Source organism: Hydra viridissima, unplaced genomic scaffold (genome assembly GCF_058129835.1).
Source record: "Hydra viridissima isolate aposymbiotic clone 2 unplaced genomic scaffold, HvirCarnegie_v1 scaffold_13, whole genome shotgun sequence".
NCBI lineage: Eukaryota > Metazoa > Cnidaria > Hydrozoa > Anthoathecata > Hydridae > Hydra > Hydra viridissima.
The window spans coordinates 476,305-489,209 of record NW_028324312.1 but is presented as its reverse complement, the minus strand read 5'-3'; the positions used below and the strand labels follow the sequence as shown (position 1 = coordinate 489,209).

The window sequence follows — 12,905 nt, the reverse complement described above, 5'->3', positions numbered from 1 at the left end:
CCGTTGTGTGGGCAGCCTCGGACGTGCCCCAATCTTCTCAATTGTGGGTTTTCGATTGCACACCGCATCGTCCCGTTTGTTTGCTTTTTTTTTTTCCTTCTCTATAGTATGGGCCGCGCTCAGCAGTAGTGCAACGCCGAGGCAACCCGCGGTCAGGGCGAGGTAAACCTACGATCCCTTGACCAAATGCCAAAAATCAGATTAATATATGAGCCGGACTATGCCGGCGTACCAGATATTAAACTGATAAGAACAGATACTACACTTGATCTTAGCCATTAGGCCGAGAAGCGATACTTTTTGCAACGACTTTGTCCCGGCTCCCTCCCTCTCAACGAAAAAACTTGTGGACATTTGAATGATCAAGTCGATGGGTAACTTTAAGTTTCAACGATGAAAACATGGCTTTCTTGTACTGCATCAATTTCACTCTAAAACATTTGGGCTTTTTTTCAAAAATAACCCAGCTTCTTTCAAAAATAACAAGCTTCTTTCAAAAATAACCCAATTAACCAAAACATAAAAAACGTTTAAAGGCTTTTAAATTTAACGCTGGGCAGCAGATGTGATCAAAGGCCAAGTTGAACAACTGAAAATCAACTCTGTATATGAGCGTCCGACAGATTTCTCTGTCAAAAAGCATTTTGAGAACCTCTGTATTTAAATGTTCTTTTCAACTGTTGTAATGACAGTACTTTAATTCATCACCAGGGTCGCCAAGAAACAGCAGAGTTTAGGAGGACTTGCTTGTCATTAGCCTCGATCCTTTCCCAAGTAGTAATTCCTCACAAAGTCTAAAAAAACAAGCTTGAAAGTTTAAAAATTGGGATGGTGCAAATTAAGTTAAGAATTTAAACTGAGTAGCAAGAAAATATTTTTCAGATACTTTAGTTATTGCAAGAAATGAACACTTTAAATGTTTACTGACAAAAAGGTAAAACAATTTTAAAAAGTGACCTAAAACATCCACTGACAAAATATCAAATGACAAATGGAAAATGAAAAAATTTATGACACTAAACCGACACAGCATTAGGTTAGCAAAGGTAAAGCATACATACCTTGCACACTGTATCTGCATTTTTCCAATCACAAACTCGCAGAGCGTGGTAAAAGTTAATGAGACCTGGAACAATAAGCAAAGTATTTTTTTTAAATATTACATTTTTTAACATATTACCTAACCTAAATTAAGCCTGCAAATGTATTTGCGTACAAATTAGAAGCTCAGGATTGATGGAGAATAAACTTAAAAATATAATTCCCAAGTCAGTTAAAAGGATGTTTACTTGTTGGCTAAAGGTCAACTTTTTCAAACTATCACTTTTAAAAAATGGTTCTGGTAAACTATCGAAGAAACATGACTTACCTTTTTCTTGAAACTTTAACTGCTTCAATATTATATGCTCTGCTAACCTAACTTAACCCTTAACCTTGCCCCAGGACAACACTCAAAATTCTCTTTCAATAACTTATTTTCAATAATCAGACTTGCTACCTGAGGCTGAGTTAACTTTAGCAGTAACTCTATAAAACATAATGTGAGAAAGCCAAACAAAAGGTTCAGTTCAAAATGTAATGAGTATGTAATTTTTTTAAAATTTTATCGCATATCTTTAATCGAATTAAAGGGATCATTCCAAAGAAGCTATAGATTGTCCAGTGAAAAGCATACCTAATTAAGCATTACTTTATTGGGGTTGTGTCAGTATAACTGTAAATGAAACAAAGCTATGAACAAACTAAAGAAATAGGTAAAAGTCTTAGAAAGATCCTATTTCTGTTTCACTCACCAATAAAATCAAGAAGAATTTCCCACTTCTTATTCATTGAGTGGGATGCTCTAAAGAGTATTGCAACTTGCATTCTGGATAATCCAGGAACTCAGAACAAACTCTGTAACTGCACTCATGAAAGTCTTTTGTGACTACTCCTTCATAAAGTTGATGCTTCTAAAAATGAAAATTTATTTTTGAAAGGATTTTTTCATCAGAAACTATTCTTAAGTATTTGAAGACTTGAAAAAGTAAAGTGGGCACAACAATAGGGGTTAAACTGCTTCAAATTTTAAAACACAAACACCAAAATAAGGTGAAAAGATTGAAAATAAAATAGCACAGTACTTTTTATTACCTTAAAGCATTCTTGAAAAATCGTTAAAAAAACTGTGTGAACTCCTCTAAACTTGTCACTTGTCTTGGTTTTGGCATCAGCTACTGTATGAGAAGATAAAACAGGATTTAATTTGTTTAGTTTCCCTTTTTTTTATTTTCTTTTTTTTTTTCGAAACAAGCTAAAAGCACCTTTTCTGCTCTTGACGCTACGCCAACACCAAAAATTTCAGTAGGACTGCGCGTAACCACTGCACCGTTGTTAAACTCAATGATATGCACTTTACCGCAAAATTAACGCACCACTTATAAATTCCGACTTATTTTGAAAAATATTACGTATTTCCCGGATTTATCAAATACAAAGTCGATAATAATGTTTATTGTGACGTCATTTGTAGGCTTTATTCCGTTTTAGTTTCCAAATTGTAGCAGCTTTTCATAAGCAGCACGTTTTGCTGTAACTAAACCTCACTTTTAAAAGAAAAGTATGTATAAAGTTAGTATGAACAGATGTGTTGCTCAATGATAACTGTCATTTGAGCAACACGTCTGTTCTGACTTCTCAACGATACATAAGCTGACATTTTAAAACCTTTTTTGGTACCTCTTGCATCGTTCATGGGAGATGGATTCCTTCTTATGTAAGATAATGCTAGACCACATACGGCGCATGTTGTTACTGAATACTTACAAAATGCTACTATTCAAGTTTTGGAGTGGCCGGCTTGCAGTCCAGATATGAACCCAATAGAGCATCTTTGGGGCATAATGGCACGCTGTGTTAGAAGTCAACATCCACCACCTAGACGAGTTGCGACAAAGTCTTATCCGCGTATGTGAAGATATCCTTCAAGAAACGATTACACCTCTAATTAAAAGAAATCCACGGTGCTGTCTGGCTGCAACAACATCAAGATGTGGCAACACTAGATATTGATAAGTCAAAAATGTTACATTTTAAGCTGTATTAGTGTGCATAACAACAATAATCATCTTAGTTTATTTTGTTACTTACCTTAATTTTATTACTTACCATATTTCTAGTTTTAGTTTGTTTTTCTTTCTTTTCTTTTCTTTTCTCACCATCCTCAAAGTCGCTTTTATTATTATCATCGAAATAACTGTGTTCATGTGTTCTATTCTTAACACGTTTGTCAAAATATATGACCACAATTAAAATAAATCGAAATGTATGTGGTGCGTTAATTTTGCGGTTAAGTGTATATTAACTAGATATTTAACTCGCGCTTTCGCAGTGAAGCATATTTTTTTGCCAAGCAAGTTTTTTTTTGCCAGCCAGAATCATAAAAACATCGATTAAAACAAACGAATTATTGTCAGTTTAAATAAAGAGGCTACCGGCTTTAAAAACTTAAAAAACTTGCTTCACAATTTCTTACGAAATTTATTTGAAGTTTTACATCTAGTTAGTATAAATATCATTGGTTTAGCTAAGAGCATAGTAACGGTTTCTGCTTACTCGCGCAGCCTAGTAAGATGGGTGCACCGCGGACGCTCAGTTGCGAATTCTTTCTTTTTTTTTTTTATCATTCCCCTTCCCGAAACCCCGAAATGAACGAAATGCGATTGGCAAGTATTTGATGCATACCTTAATACACAGTGACTAAATTGTAGTATGTGTTTTTTCCGTGCCGAAACTCTGGTCGGAAGACAGTGCATCTTTTTAGATATTTTAGAGCTTGTGGGTTATCACTAGTACCCAAGCCTTTTTATGAGTCATTAAAAAAAAATTTACAAACAAAACTGTATTCTTCTTCTTCTTTTTTTTTCCGATTGTGATCAGATTATGATTTGTACTGACGATATTACACTGTGTCTACTTCCTCGGTCTTATTTTCTTACAAACATTAACAACATTTGTAGTTTCGTAACTATCCCATTGACCCTTTCATGCACCAATTATTTTTCCATAACTAACATAATCCATAAAAAATCATCTACAAAATGACAGCGGTACTATTAACTGTTTTAATTAGACTTTTTCTACACCTTGATACATTTTGATAGCTTTACAGAACGTCAGTTTTCTTTACCCGTTGATGTAACAATTTTGCTGACAACATTTGAATACTTTGAACACTTTGCCAACGCATTAAATATTCTTGCAGTCGTACTATCTTGCGTGTTTGTGATCCCCACCACTATTGAGTTTGCGTGGCAGCATAGGTATAGCGACAATCGACTAATGGATTTTTAGAAGCCAGCGTTGCTCATACACTTTCAAAAGTAGAACTGCTCTCACTAAGATTAGTCGCGCTGGTGCTATTTCATGCGCTCCAGTTAAAAAGGAGCGCCAAGCTACCGGTTGCTAAAAAACCCGCGGTAAAGAAAGCTGAAACAGCACCTAAGAAGAAAGTCGCTGCAAAGAGTGCCACCGCAAAAGTGGACAAGAAATAACCTGTACTGCTCAATCCTTCATCAAACGGCTATTTTCATAGGTACACATTTCTTTAAAACGTTGCGCGGCATTTAGGACTTTGTCAGGTAGTAACAATTACACTAATTGAGTTTGAAAGTCACAGTAACCTCACCGGTAACTGCTCCGTGCTTTTTAGGTCGATGTATATTCTAGAAAAGGGGAGTTTGAGAGCAATTTTGAAGAAGAAAAAAAAAGGTTTTAAGTTGTTCATAGCCTAGGACGGATGCAGCAGTTTAAGTGTTTTATTTTAGCAGCTAGTTTAGCTATTCTGCACTTGGCATTGTTTGCACAATTAAATATAGCGATTGCAACAGATATTTTCATTTGAACCTATTTCGTTAATGCGTCTAATGTTTTTAAAAGATGCGTGGCTATAAAAATAGCCGTTTGAGCGGATTTTGATCTACTTACTGCTGGTGTACTTGGTAACAGCCTTGGTGCCTTCGCTCACTGCGTGTTTAGCAAGTTCACCGGGAAGTAAAAGGCGCACGGCGGTTTGAATTTCACGCGAAGAGATCGTAGATTTCTTATTTTGAAGGGCGAGCCGCGAAGCTTCAGAAGCAATTCTTTCGAAAATGTCGTTCACGAAAGAATTCATGATGCTCATTGCTTTAGAAGAAACACCGACATCAGGGTGAACTTGCTTCAGGACGTTGTAAATGTAAATGGCATAAGACTCTCGTCTCTTTCTCTTGCGCTTCTTGTCACCAGTTCCAGCGATTTTACCACCTTTCTTACCGGCGCGCTTCTCGCCTTTTTTCGCCACCTTTGGCGCTTGTTTTCCTCCGGTTTTTTGTGCGTCTGACATTTCGACGGGCCTAACAGTAAAAATTCTTTTCGTTTGTTTTCATTGCATTGCAACTGGATTTAATTTAAGATAAAGTTGTAGCCTCCAACTTGAAAACTCTTGCGTCATATGCACTTCTATTGGTTCTTAAAAGATTAAGTTGTTTGAGCATCGTTTATTTCTTTTTTACTATTGGTTAAAAAAAGGTTGACTTTGAGACCACTCTATTTTGATAAGAATAGCAAACTTTTTGCTGTTTAAAATAAAAAAAAGGCGCACGAGATCTCTGGTCCGTCTGTCTGTCTCTGCTTGTGTTAGAAAATAAAATGTCAGGACGTGGAAAAGGAGGAAAAGCTAAGGCCAAGGCAAAAACTCGATCTTTTAGAGCGGGTCTTCAGTTTCCTGTTGGTCGCGTTCACCGATTTTTGCGCAAAGGGCATTACGCCAATCGCATCGGTTCAGGCGCACCGGTCTACTTAGCTGCAGTTTTGGAATACCTCTCCGCCGAAATCTTAGAGTTAGCTGGTAATGCTGCACGCGATAACAAAAAAGCCAGGATCATTCCTCGTCACTTACAGCTAGCTGTTCGCAACGACGAAGAGTTAAACAAGTTGTTGTCAGGTGTTACAATTGCGAGCGGCGGTGTGTTGCCAAACATTCAAGCTGTGTTGCTTCCCAAAAAGAACGAGAAGGTTCCAAAGCCAGCAGCCCAGTAAACGGCGGTATAAACAACACAAAAGGCTATTTTCATAGCCACACATCCGTTAAAAATTATTGTTAAGGCGTTAGAAACTTTAAATTTTAAATTAAAGCCGTACACTATTGCCTACGACCATACCACGGTGAATACACCCGTTCTCGTCCGATCACGGAAGTTAAGCATCGTCGGGCCAGGGTAGTACTTGGATGGGTGACCGCCTGGGAACTCCTGGTGCCGTAGGCTTTTGCAACCGTTTACGAAAAAAAAAAAAAAAAGTCGCCAAAGGGGACTCCCTTTTCTTTACAAAATCTGCTTTTTCAGTTGACTCTAAGATACACAGAACTCATCCCCTGCAAAAGAATATGCATAAACACGGCCCTGCCTGGGTGGTGTCGATTGAAAGGGGAGCGACTGGTCGAAAGGTGTGTGAGGGCGCTTCTTCCGTCTCCGCATCTCTGAGGGAAAGAAAATGGCGCTCTTTTTCCTCGCACAAAAGCCAGAAAGCTAGTTTTGATGCTGAACAACAAGGGCAACGGTTAAAGGGACTATAGCCACCATAGTCAACGAGGGCCCAGGGGAAGTTTTCTTAAGGGGCCCTCGTTGTGATCAATTACATACCCAGGACCAATAGAAGTGTGCTCTAGTCATTAAAAATTAAAAACGAAAGTTAATGAAATCTTTTAAAAGTCAAAACTATTTAAATCTTTTAAAAAAATGATTTTTAAAATATCGTTTGTAGATACACGGGGATACCCGGGAATCTTCCCCGTCCTCTCGGCGGCCATGAAAGAAACCCTCGCAAGTCTAAAGTTGCACGATGTCAATGTTCCCTAGTTTTGTCGAAATGACGAAAAGACTGCAAAACTAGCTTTGAAGAGCAAAAATTTGTAAGATTCGTCAATCGTCGTTACGTATCTCTGGCAACGTTGCGTATTGACGTGTCAACTTGCCAAAATGTTTCGGTCGTTGTCGTTTCTTTCTAAGATCAACACGTAGGAATCAGAGCTGTTTTCATGAAAATAATGAACGGTAGTAAAAGAATGCATTTCACCGCACCAGAATCCAATATGCGATATGCATAAATGGTTGACAATTGTTGTTACTGTTGCTGCTGCTGTTGTTGTTACTATTGTTACTGTTAGATCGTTATTGCTAATGCTTATTTTTTTGTGGTCGTTGCTATTGTCAGTATTACTATTATCGTTAGTTTATCGATGCTATCGTTAATTTTTGTTATTGTCGTTATTGTTATCTTCATCGTTGTCATTATTTTCGTTGTCACTATTGATATCGATTTTCTTATTGCTACTGTTTGTTATTTTAACTATTATTATCGTCATTGTTTTTTATTACAGCGACTCGTTTTCACTGTTGTGACTGTCACATTTTGTTCCGCCGTCGAGTGATTTCCGGGATTGTAACCGGTCGATCACGCTTGCTGGTTGTCACGTTGAAACGATTCTCGTCGCTCCTATGCTTATTTGGTTGCCTCTTTGCGATTCTTAGATTTTTATTGATTTTGTACAAAAAAAAAAAAAAACAAAAAAAAAAAAAACAACAACTTTTGAAATAAATAAAATTTATTTGCACTTATAGCAGACTTTGTATGCGCCTCTCAAAATATGCAGTAGACTCTTAGGGGTGAGAGGAGAGGTTTTTTTTTTAAGTCGTTAGAGGAGGGGGCGAGCGCGAACGCAGGCCCCCACTACCAGAAATTGTACGGTCGAGTTACCGACGTTAGCGGTAATCGCAGGGGTCAGCCCAGGCGAAGTGCAATGCAAGAGCCTCACCCTGGAAGAAGCCCCATGTTGATCAGGTTTACTTCCCCGTCAGGTAAGTATGCTTTTCCCGTTGTGTGGGCAGCCTCGGACGTGCCCCAATCTTCTCAATTGTGGGTTTTCGATTGCACACCGCATCGTCCCGTTTGTTTGCTTTTTTTTTTTCCTTCTCTATAGTATGGGCCGCGCTCAGCAGTAGTGCAACGCCGAGGCAACCCGCGGTCAGGGCGAGGTAAACCTACGATCCCTTGACCAAATGCCAAAAATCAGATTAATATATGAGCCGGACTATGCCGGCGTACCAGATATTAAACTGATAAGAACAGATACTACACTTGATCTTAGCCATTAGGCCGAGAAGCGATACTTTTTGCAACGACTTTGTCCCGGCTCCCTCCTCTCAACGAAAAAACTTGTGGACATTTGAATGATCAAGTCGATGGGTAACTTTAAGTTTCAACGATGAAAACATGGCTTTCTTGTACTGCATCAATTTCACTCTAAAACATTTGGGCTTTTTTTCAAAAATAACCCAGCTTCTTTCAAAAATAACAAGCTTCTTTCAAAAATAACCCAATTAACCAAAACATAAAAAACGTTTAAAGGCTTTTAAATTTAACGCTGGGCAGCAGATGTGATCAAAGGCCAAGTTGAACAACTGAAAATCAACTCTGTATATGAGCGTCCGACAGATTTCTCTGTCAAAAAGCATTTTGAGAACCTCTGTATTTAAATGTTCTTTTCAACTGTTGTAATGACAGTACTTTAATTCATCACCAGGGTCGCCAAGAAACAGCAGAGTTTAGGAGGACTTGCTTGTCATTAGCCTCGATCCTTTCCCAAGTAGTAATTCCTCACAAAGTCTAAAAAAACAAGCTTGAAAGTTTAAAAATTGGGATGGTGCAAATTAAGTTAAGAATTTAAACTGAGTAGCAAGAAAATATTTTTCAGATACTTTAGTTATTGCAAGAAATGAACACTTTAAATGTTTACTGACAAAAAGGTAAAACAATTTTAAAAAGTGACCTAAAACATCCACTGACAAAATATCAAATGACAAATGGAAAATGAAAAAATTTATGACACTAAACCGACACAGCATTAGGTTAGCAAAGGTAAAGCATACATACCTTGCACACTGTATCTGCATTTTTCCAATCACAAACTCGCAGAGCGTGGTAAAAGTTAATGAGACCTGGAACAATAAGCAAAGTATTTTTTTTAAATATTACATTTTTTAACATATTACCTAACCTAAATTAAGCCTGCAAATGTATTTGCGTACAAATTAGAAGCTCAGGATTGATGGAGAATAAACTTAAAAATATAATTCCCAAGTCAGTTAAAAGGATGTTTACTTGTTGGCTAAAGGTCAACTTTTTCAAACTATCACTTTTAAAAAATGGTTCTGGTAAACTATCGAAGAAACATGACTTACCTTTTTCTTGAAACTTTAACTGCTTCAATATTATATGCTCTGCTAACCTAACTTAACCCTTAACCTTGCCCCAGGACAACACTCAAAATTCTCTTTCAATAACTTATTTTCAATAATCAGACTTGCTACCTGAGGCTGAGTTAACTTTAGCAGTAACTCTATAAAACATAATGTGAGAAAGCCAAACAAAAGGTTCAGTTCAAAATGTAATGAGTATGTAATTTTTTTAAAATTTTATCGCATATCTTTAATCGAATTAAAGGGATCATTCCAAAGAAGCTATAGATTGTCCAGTGAAAAGCATACCTAATTAAGCATTACTTTATTGGGGTTGTGTCAGTATAACTGTAAATGAAACAAAGCTATGAACAAACTAAAGAAATAGGTAAAAGTCTTAGAAAGATCCTATTTCTGTTTCACTCACCAATAAAATCAAGAAGAATTTCCCACTTCTTATTCATTGAGTGGGATGCTCTAAAGAGTATTGCAACTTGCATTCTGGATAATCCAGGAACTCAGAACAAACTCTGTAACTGCACTCATGAAAGTCTTTTGTGACTACTCCTTCATAAAGTTGATGCTTCTAAAAATGAAAATTTATTTTTGAAAGGATTTTTTCATCAGAAACTATTCTTAAGTATTTGAAGACTTGAAAAAGTAAAGTGGGCACAACAATAGGGGTTAAACTGCTTCAAATTTTAAAACACAAACACCAAAATAAGGTGAAAAGATTGAAAATAAAATAGCACAGTACTTTTTATTACCTTAAAGCATTCTTGAAAAATCGTTAAAAAAACTGTGTGAACTCCTCTAAACTTGTCACTTGTCTTGGTTTTGGCATCAGCTACTGTATGAGAAGATAAAACAGGATTTAATTTGTTTAGTTTCCCTTTTTTTTATTTTCTTTTTTTTTTTCGAAACAAGCTAAAAGCACCTTTTCTGCTCTTGACGCTACGCCAACACCAAAAATTTCAGTAGGACTGCGCGTAACCACTGCACCGTTGTTAAACTCAATGATATGCACTTTACCGCAAAATTAACGCACCACTTATAAATTCCGACTTATTTTGAAAAATATTACGTATTTCCCGGATTTATCAAATACAAAGTCGATAATAATGTTTATTGTGACGTCATTTGTAGGCTTTATTCCGTTTTAGTTTCCAAATTGTAGCAGCTTTTCATAAGCAGCACGTTTTGCTGTAACTAAACCTCACTTTTAAAAGAAAAGTATGTATAAAGTTAGTATGAACAGATGTGTTGCTCAATGATAACTGTCATTTGAGCAACACGTCTGTTCTGACTTCTCAACGATACATAAGCTGACATTTTAAAACCTTTTTTGGTACCTCTTGCATCGTTCATGGGAGATGGATTCCTTCTTATGTAAGATAATGCTAGACCACATACGGCGCATGTTGTTACTGAATACTTACAAAATGCTACTATTCAAGTTTTGGAGTGGCCGGCTTGCAGTCCAGATATGAACCCAATAGAGCATCTTTGGGGCATAATGGCACGCTGTGTTAGAAGTCAACATCCACCACCTAGACGAGTTGCGACAAAGTCTTATCCGCGTATGTGAAGATATCCTTCAAGAAACGATTACACCTCTAATTAAAAGAAATCCACGGTGCTGTCTGGCTGCAACAACATCAAGATGTGGCAACACTAGATATTGATAAGTCAAAAATGTTACATTTTAAGCTGTATTAGTGTGCATAACAACAATAATCATCTTAGTTTATTTTGTTACTTACCTTAATTTTATTACTTACCATATTTCTAGTTTTAGTTTGTTTTTCTTTCTTTTCTTTTCTTTTCTCACCATCCTCAAAGTCGCTTTTATTATTATCATCGAAATAACTGTGTTCATGTGTTCTATTCTTAACACGTTTGTCAAAATATATGACCACAATTAAAATAAATCGAAATGTATGTGGTGCGTTAATTTTGCGGTTAAGTGTATATTAACTAGATATTTAACTCGCGCTTTCGCAGTGAAGCATATTTTTTTGCCAAGCAAGTTTTTTTTTGCCAGCCAGAATCATAAAAACATCGATTAAAACAAACGAATTATTGTCAGTTTAAATAAAGAGGCTACCGGCTTTAAAAACTTAAAAAACTTGCTTCACAATTTCTTACGAAATTTATTTGAAGTTTTACATCTAGTTAGTATAAATATCATTGGTTTAGCTAAGAGCATAGTAACGGTTTCTGCTTACTCGCGCAGCCTAGTAAGATGGGTGCACCGCGGACGCTCAGTTGCGAATTCTTTCTTTTTTTTTTTTATCATTCCCCTTCCCGAAACCCCGAAATGAACGAAATGCGATTGGCAAGTATTTGATGCATACCTTAATACACAGTGACTAAATTGTAGTATGTGTTTTTTCCGTGCCGAAACTCTGGTCGGAAGACAGTGCATCTTTTTAGATATTTTAGAGCTTGTGGGTTATCACTAGTACCCAAGCCTTTTTATGAGTCATTAAAAAAAAATTTACAAACAAAACTGTATTCTTCTTCTTCTTTTTTTTTCCGATTGTGATCAGATTATGATTTGTACTGACGATATTACACTGTGTCTACTTCCTCGGTCTTATTTTCTTACAAACATTAACAACATTTGTAGTTTCGTAACTATCCCATTGACCCTTTCATGCACCAATTATTTTTCCATAACTAACATAATCCATAAAAAATCATCTACAAAATGACAGCGGTACTATTAACTGTTTTAATTAGACTTTTTCTACACCTTGATACATTTTGATAGCTTTACAGAACGTCAGTTTTCTTTACCCGTTGATGTAACAATTTTGCTGACAACATTTGAATACTTTGAACACTTTGCCAACGCATTAAATATTCTTGCAGTCGTACTATCTTGCGTGTTTGTGATCCCCACCACTATTGAGTTTGCGTGGCAGCATAGGTATAGCGACAATCGACTAATGGATTTTTAGAAGCCAGCGTTGCTCATACACTTTCAAAAGTAGAACTGCTCTCACTAAGATTAGTCGCGCTGGTGCTATTTCATGCGCTCCAGTTAAAAAGGAGCGCCAAGCTACCGGTTGCTAAAAAACCCGCGGTAAAGAAAGCTGAAACAGCACCTAAGAAGAAAGTCGCTGCAAAGAGTGCCACCGCAAAAGTGGACAAGAAATAACCTGTACTGCTCAATCCTTCATCAAACGGCTATTTTCATAGGTACACATTTCTTTAAAACGTTGCGCGGCATTTAGGACTTTGTCAGGTAGTAACAATTACACTAATTGAGTTTGAAAGTCACAGTAACCTCACCGGTAACTGCTCCGTGCTTTTTAGGTCGATGTATATTCTAGAAAAGGGGAGTTTGAGAGCAATTTTGAAGAAGAAAAAAAAAGGTTTTAAGTTGTTCATAGCCTAGGACGGATGCAGCAGTTTAAGTGTTTTATTTTAGCAGCTAGTTTAGCTATTCTGCACTTGGCATTGTTTGCACAATTAAATATAGCGATTGCAACAGATATTTTCATTTGAACCTATTTCGTTAATGCGTCTAATGTTTTTAAAAGATGCGTGGCTATAAAAATAGCCGTTTGAGCGGATTTTGATCTACTTACTGCTGGTGTACTTGGTAACAGCCTTGGTGCCTTCGCTCACTGCGTGTTTAGC

At 36.8% G+C, this 12,905-nt stretch overlaps 1 long non-coding RNA gene and 4 other non-coding genes across 5 annotated transcripts in view; 1 reads left to right on the top strand and 4 right to left on the bottom strand.

The window, feature by feature from the left end:
• Positions 1-103: 103 nt before the first annotated feature.
• LOC149879770 (U2 spliceosomal RNA) lies at positions 104-295 on the bottom strand. The gene has a single exon (XR_016446660.1). It is a non-coding gene; the product is annotated as a U2 spliceosomal RNA (small nuclear RNA).
• A 5,870-nt stretch (positions 296-6,165) lies between these two features.
• On the top strand, positions 6,166-6,284 carry LOC149879769 (5S ribosomal RNA). Its single transcript, XR_016446587.1, has one exon. It is a non-coding gene; the product is annotated as a 5S ribosomal RNA (ribosomal RNA).
• Positions 6,285-7,718: 1,434 nt separating this feature from the next.
• LOC149879768 (U1 spliceosomal RNA) lies at positions 7,719-7,882 on the bottom strand. The gene has a single exon (XR_016446717.1). It is a non-coding gene; the product is annotated as a U1 spliceosomal RNA (small nuclear RNA).
• Positions 7,883-7,992: 110 nt separating this feature from the next.
• Positions 7,993-8,184, bottom strand: LOC149879767 (U2 spliceosomal RNA). Its single transcript, XR_016446659.1, has one exon. It is a non-coding gene; the product is annotated as a U2 spliceosomal RNA (small nuclear RNA).
• Positions 8,185-8,294: 110 nt separating this feature from the next.
• LOC149879763 (uncharacterized) overlaps positions 8,295-12,905 on the bottom strand; it is an 11,380-nt gene continuing 6,769 nt past the window's right edge. The window contains exons 2-4 of the long non-coding RNA XR_016446188.1: positions 10,022-10,250; positions 8,950-9,840; positions 8,295-8,682 (exon numbers count right to left, since the gene is read on the bottom strand). This is a non-coding gene — a long non-coding RNA (uncharacterized LOC149879763). The remainder of the gene's footprint in view (positions 8,683-8,949; positions 9,841-10,021; positions 10,251-12,905) is intronic.